Source organism: Rhinoderma darwinii, chromosome 10, assembly GCF_050947455.1.
Source record: "Rhinoderma darwinii isolate aRhiDar2 chromosome 10, aRhiDar2.hap1, whole genome shotgun sequence".
Classification (NCBI taxonomy): Eukaryota; Metazoa; Chordata; class Amphibia; order Anura; family Rhinodermatidae; genus Rhinoderma; species Rhinoderma darwinii.
This window is the reverse complement of record NC_134696.1, coordinates 58072600-58080030: the sequence shown is the minus strand read 5'-3', so window position 1 is coordinate 58080030 and position 7431 is coordinate 58072600. Positions and strand designations below refer to the sequence as shown.

The following is a 7431-nucleotide window of genomic DNA, read 5'->3' as shown; positions in this document are numbered from 1 at the left end:
GTGCCATCAAGCAAGAGATGCCATTCAACACACATGTAGGAGTGTACACTCGGTAAGGGATACACAAAATGTGCATCCATCATACAATATTCTATAATTATTCTGTATAAGACAAGCGTCTCATCCTCAGTGCATAATGTCTATAAGTATGTGCGTAATTATTAGACGAACAACCCTATATAACCTCCGGAGGCATCACCTATATTTGACAGCATGAAAGATAAATGTGCCAGGTGTGTACAAAAGGAGACCCGATGTATGCTTACTGTGTGCACACATGGCTACACAAAATGTAGAGATTATGCATAATTAATAACAATTATAATAATAAAATAAAATGAAAAGAATGAATAAAAAGTGTAGTGACTGAGTGCGGAAAGAATAATAATAAAGAATGAAAAATAAAAAATAAAAAATAATAAAAAAATAAAATAATAATAAAAACGGAAAAATATATAATACCAAAAAATATACTCTTTTCGGAACCCAAATGGTCCAATAAAGATTATATATGTAGAGGTGCTAAAAAATATAAAGTGTATATGAATAAATATATAGACGTACCAAAATACAAGAGCACTAATGTCATGGTATGCAAGACTATATATAAATACTCTCGTACAAGTGAAAAATAAATGTGAATAAATACTCATATGGGTATAAAAAAGGCATATCATTGTGAAACAAATCACTCTCAAAGATGTGATAATACACAGAATACATCACTACATAAAATGTGCACCAAAGAACACCACAAATACGTGCATAATCCCCCCCTCATAGGGGTGCATATCACCCAAACATAGTAGGTTTTTTAAATTGCATATTTCCAAACAAAAGTCAACGCTTGTCTACACATATTTAAAAACAAACACGTGCATCTCCGGTCAAGTCTGATTAAGCCATCTCAAACTCCATAGCTCAGTTAGATCCAGGGTATCACTGCTGTCTATACAGACATCTGATATCAAAAACATAGGGTCCACTCTAGAAATACAAACAAGAAACTTCCTCAGATATCCTTCCTACACACATAAGATCAAACATAACAAAGGTTGGCACTCACTGATAATTATTACAAAAACGGACCAAAGCTGACCATTTCATTTAACCCTTTAGGGAAACCGGTCTGTAGATTCATAATCCATTTACATACGCGTTGAGCAAGGGTTTTTTGGATATTGCCACCTCTACTTCCTCACGAGATTTTATCAATACCTCTAAACTTCAAGAGCCTCCAATTCCCTTAATGATGCTCTCGAAAATGACGAGGTATTGGTTTCAATTTGCTCAATTTTTCAGGGTTATCAGTCTTCATGGCTTCTTTAATGTCCCTTACATGTTCCAAGATCCTCACACGAAGTTCTAGATGTGAGACCCACGTATATCAATTGTCAGGGGCAACTCGCATAGTAGATCACAGCAGTTAAACGACAGGTGATAATGTGGCAGATCTTGTACTCCTTTGACCCTGAAGAATTAATACAATTTTGAGATCCGATCATCAGCGAACACGCTCTACAATCACCACACGGGTATGATCCCCATTTAGGCCCCTTTGAATTAAAAATAAACCCTGATGTAGGGGCTACATAGTGGCTCTTAAGCAAAATATCCCTAAGATTGCGTGATCTACGTGAAGTAATCAGAGGAAAATCTGATGAAACTAAACTCAAATCTGCATCTGTATGTGGGATTGGCCAAAATCTCTCAAAGATTGTTTTCATTTCACACAATTGAGCATGATATCCAGTAATGAATCTTACCTGTTTATTGTTGTCCCTTTTCTTTGGTTTAGGTATAAGTAGGTCATTTCTCTGTGTATTTTTTGCTTTCACATATCCTGGCTCAATGTCCATAGTTTTATATCCTCTAGCGCGAAACCTCTTCGATAGGTCAGACGCCTAATTTTCAAAGGCAGTCTCAGTCTAACAAATCCGACGTGCTCTTAAAAATTGCCCTGTTGGAACTACTCTCAAGGTCTGTGGGGGATGAGACGATTTTGCATTAAGGAAGGAGTTGACAGATGTCGTTTTTCTAAAAAGGTCAGTACCAATCAAACCATTTGTGGCTTTAATAAATCTGATGTCAAGGAACTTAATATCCGTCCGACTCACATTGGAAGTCAGCTGGATATTGAGCTGGTTGACATTCAGACCCGCAAGGAAAGTTTCCAATTTTCCTACCTCTCCATGCCACAAAAATAGTATGTCATCGATGAAACGCATGCAAATCAGGATGCCTCCATCTTCTGCATCAGGTAGTTGTAGACTCTGTTCCCAATATCCTAGAAAGAGGTTGGCATATGAGGGCGCACAAGACGACCCCATTGCCACTCCTCTCTTCTGTAGGAAATAGCGGTCTTTGAACATGAACAAATTGTGGTGTAATTCAAAGTCCAATAATAGAATTAACAACTCAATAAGATCAGGTTCTAATTTGGTCCTATTTAAGTGAAACCTAGTGGCTTCAATACCATGTTTGTGTTCGATTGCAGTGTACAGTGACTCAACGTCACACGTCACAAAACAATCATCATGTCCCTTGAATACTCTCTCCAATCTATTGTGGACTTCTGTAGAGTCCCAGATGTATGAGGGTAAATCACTCCCCAAGGGTTTAAGATAGAAATCAATAAAACGGCAAACTGTCTTACATAGACTCCTTTTACTGGAGACTATTGGTCTCCCCGGAGGATCCACTAGGCTTTTGTGAACTTTGGGAAGTAGATACAAGGTTGCTATTACTGGTTTATCCACAACCAAACCTTCAAGTGCAGTTTTTGGTATAATATTAAGTTCAAACGACCTCCACATAATCCTATCTAATTGGGCCTTGAAGTTAGCAAGGGGACAGACAGCCATCAAGTTTTTGATAGCACAACCCTTCATTGAGCTGTCTAAACGCTTCCCTTTCATATTTATCAATGGACCACACCACCACATTACCACACCTGTCCACTGGCTTAATAACCACTGTTTTCATCTTTTTGAGTTGTTCTAGGGCTTCTCTTTGTGCCCCATTAAGATTGTTATGAGTATGATATAAGGACACCATCCTCGATTCATTTGTAACCAATCTAACAAAAGTGTCTACTGCAGGACACATTGACATGGGTGGGAATGTGGTGGAGCGCCCCCTAACCCTCGGTGGAAATTTGGGTTCAACAAAGTAATTCATCAAGTGCTTTAAGAGTGAGTTGTTCATCCCTCTCGGCAAAGAGCTGTATTAAAGTGCTTTTTAAGAAGCAGTTTCCTTGCAAACAGATGCACATCTTTAGTTGTTTCAAAAAAATCTAAATTAGAGACTGGGCAAAAGGTTAAACCCATCCCTAACACTTCTATCTGTGCTTGTGATAGTACAATATTTGAGAGGTTAATTACCTTTAGTAACAACTGCTATTTGATGCGGCATTTACATCCCCAATAGGGAAATCCCGCAACATATAAGCAGCGTTTACGTGAAGACAATTGACATGCTGCGTAATGAACTTCACGTCAATTTCTGAGCGGTATTTCTACTCACTATTTATGCATCGTGTGGATGAGACTTGTTCAATCTTATCCACTTTGCTGCTACTGTATTTGCTGCAGATTTTCCGCAACGAATTCCATTGCGGAAAATCTGCAGTATTTACGCAATGTGTGAACTGGCCCAAAATGTATTTTTTACACAGTGTTACGCGTTGATGTTAATTTGCATGACTGACATTTTTACAAGGAGTGAGGTCTACTTTCATAAAATATATAAGTAAAGGAGTATAATTAGATTTTTTTAATCGAAAGTTTTTATTGTTTTAACATGTTATGACACATTACAAAACGAAGCAAACGAAAGAATCAGATGTAAAGAAAATATTTTTCATACTGTCCTAAAATATTCAAGATAACGTTAGGTACGTCAAATGAAACAATCTTTCATGTAATCAATATATTATTTATAATAAAAAAAAAAAAATTGCCTTTCAAAGGTGTAGATAGCCCTTAGGCTCACATCTTACAAGTATGTGTCGGGGAAGATAAACCGATTCTGTTTATATCAAATCAAATGTGATCAGAATTGAGCTTAGATTTGCATTACGGAGAAGACAGGAGGGGCTGGAGACTGAGCTGACAGGGAGCGCGGCTGTCGGGATGGACACTCATCAACACAAAGCAGCTTGGAATGTAATGTAGAACATGGAAGCTGCAGAAGCAAAATAGGAAAAAAATGTAATCAAAACCAATTACTAAAATATTTCTTTATCATCAGACAGATAAAACGTCATCTCCATTATTCCTTATGGCGTTAAACGTCACATAAAATAAAGTTCCTGGAATGATTCGTTTGGAAAACTGAGAAGAAAATAAGAATATAGTAAATACTGAATGTCTGTAGTGACTCCTGTCATTTTGTGGAAAATTATTAAATTGTGCTTTACTCATGACACCCACCCACCCAAAAAAATAATGGGTCCCAGCCCTCACTAGCCTTAACTAGGTCTTACATCAGCCCTAGGATAGGTGAGCCCTGCTGTTCTGCTCCACTGTGCATTTATTAATATCTAGAAAAGGTTGAGTCTTATAGCTCTTCAATTTTCCAGTGTGTAATCATTCATTACTGAGTTTGCTGGGACTTCTAGTACCTCAGTGTTTTAGTGTGTAGTTTTCCTTTAAGAACCCTGCATTGAAATACTAACCAACGTGCACGGTAACATTGTAATAACTTTCTATCAATACTATGAATAGCAGGAGATGTCACTTCTGGTCATATTTGTGACATCATCAGTCCACGCGGCCATTGTTACCTCACTGCATGATGTCACAATGACTCTTTCTATGGAATCTGGGGTTCATGTGGCAACTGCTGCGTCCAAGATAAGAAGATGAGTAGAGAAGACACAAGATAATTCATCAGGAATCCAGAACACTGGAAACAAAAAACACCATACACTCGACGCATGGCGGGGAGAGAACAAAATGGCATCTGGGGCCGTGGCTTATACACGCGGCAATAGGGGGTTGTGCTCTTTACTTTCAGGTTTTGGAGCCAATAAGAAAACAGTAACATGGAGAAAATCTGCCGCCAATCTCCAGACATTTAGGTATGTACGTAATGTATACGTTTATTTAATCTGAAAATTTAAGGGATGGGCGGTTGTTTTAAATTATTGTCAGAATTTACTCAGCAGTTTATGGCAGGTTTTTGCGTAAACTGTACCAAACAGTCGCAAGCAGCGACGTAAAATACATTTTCCGTAAAATTTGAAGACCTAGTTTACTTTAATAAACGTGGATTAAACAAAGTTAAAATGGCGCAAACTTTGCCCTTATTATTTCATTGCAGGGAGGAGATCTGGACGGCAGCTGAAGATGAGGACAAGAACTGTGAAATTCATCAAAATCGTATGTAACGTGACAATTCTATTTATAGTTTTATATTTGGCGCCTTCTGATGTCTTAACACACATGTGGGGCAGCACGGTGGCTAGCACTGTTGCAGCGCTGGGGTCCTGGGTTCAAATCCAACCGAGGACAACATCTGCATAGAGTTTGTATGCTCTCCCTGTGTTTGCTCTGGGTACTCCGGTTTCCTCCCACACCCGGAAAACATACCAATAGGGAATGTAGATTGTGAGCCCCAATGGGGACAGTAAAAGAGGACCCCTCTGTACAGCACTGCGTACGTAATATGTTGCCGCTATATAAGTAACTGAAATAAATAAATAACACATGGATTATACAGGTCAAGGTAAATATGTAGAATCAATGCATTGACTTCAGCAAGAGCCTTGTTTAATGTCCTCCTATAACTCCTCCGTGTCACACATGTAAAGACTCCTTAACAGTTATCCCATGGTTGTTGTTCTGCGAGACCCTGGACCTTGTTTGGTCTGTATAGAGGGTCTATGACCATGGACCACCTCCAGCGCGGATGTTAATAAAACTGTATTATGCCGGAATAACAGGGAATGATGTTTTCCTATAGGATGAACAGATGTCACAGGAGAAGGCCATAGGAGGGCAGTGTTCTCTTTCTCTTTCACAGCTAAGATGACCATAGTCGTGCTGTGATCTCCAGAGTCCGATCAGTAGAGGAGCGGCCGGCATGATACAGGGACATCGAGGACAACAACTGGGATTGGACAACTTCTCTTTCTCTTTCACAGCTGAGATGACCATAATCGTGCTGTGATCTCCAGAGTCCGATCAGTAGAGGAGCGGCCGGCATGATACCGGGACATCGAGGACAACAACTGGGATTGGACAACTTCTCTTTCCCTTTCACAGCTGAGATGACAATAGTCGTGCTGTGATCTTCAGAGTCCGATCAGTAGAGGAGCGGCCGGCATGATACCGGGACATCGAGGACAACAACTGGGATTGGACAACTTCTCTTTCTCTTTCACAGCTGAGATGATCATAGTCGTGCTGTGATCTCCAGAGTCCGATCAGTAGAGGAGCGGCCGGCATGATAGCGGGACATCGAGGACAACAACTGGGATTGGACAACTTCTCTTTCTCTTTCACAGCTGAGATGACCATAGTCGTGCTGTGATCTCCAGAGTCCGATCAGTAGAGGAGCGGCCGGCATGATACCGGGACATCGAGGACCACAACTGGGATTGGACAACTTCTATTTCTCTTTCACAGCTGAGATGAACATAGTCGTGCTGTGATCTCCAGAGTCCGATCAGTAGAGGAGCGGCCGGCATGATAGCGGGACATCGAGGACAACAACTGGGATTGGACAACTTCTGTATATGCCGTATACGTAATGATATCAGTTACTATATAATACAATGTCATAGCTATCAATGAGATGTGTTTAGTTAGTTGCATTACAAGCTCTGATCCTGGTTTTTCGGACTGATCGCCTTTTATCTGTGATCTCCAGAGTCTGATCAGTAGAGGAGCGGCCGGCATGATACCGGGACATCGAGGACAACAGCTGGGATTGGACAACTTCTGTATATGCCGTATACGTAATGATATAAGTTACTATATAATGCGCTGTCATAGCTATCAATGAGATGTGTTTAGTTAGTTGCATTACAAGCTCTGATCCTGGGTTCTCGGACTGATCGCCTTTTCTCGGGGTCAACAAGGAATTTTCCCCTGTGGCACAAATTGGCTAAACGTGCGCAGGGTTTTTGCCTTCTTCTGGATCAGTAGCTTTAGTTAGGAATTTCAGTTAAATAAATTGTGTTTTAATATTAAAAGCTTTGTCTCCTCGTCATTTCTCAATATTATATAGCAGTCAGGTATTAGTATATATTATGATAATCCAATATGGCTGTATCCATGATGTATTGGATAATATGCACATACAGAAGAGATATTTATCATGTGAGCCATATAAATGCAACCACTTTAACCCCTTTACGACGAAGGACGGATATATCGGTCCTATGCAGGAGCTAGTTCCCTCAAAAGGATGGATATATCTGTC

General features: G+C 39.9%; 1 long non-coding RNA gene across 1 annotated transcript; it reads left to right on the top strand.

Moving 5' to 3' along the window:
* Window positions 1–4842: 4842 nt before the first annotated feature.
* On the top strand, window positions 4843–7201 carry LOC142661468 (uncharacterized). Its single transcript, XR_012850741.1, has 2 exons — window positions 4843–5083; window positions 5326–7201. It is a non-coding gene; the product is annotated as an uncharacterized LOC142661468 (long non-coding RNA).
* The last annotated feature ends 230 nt before the right edge of the window (window positions 7202–7431 follow it).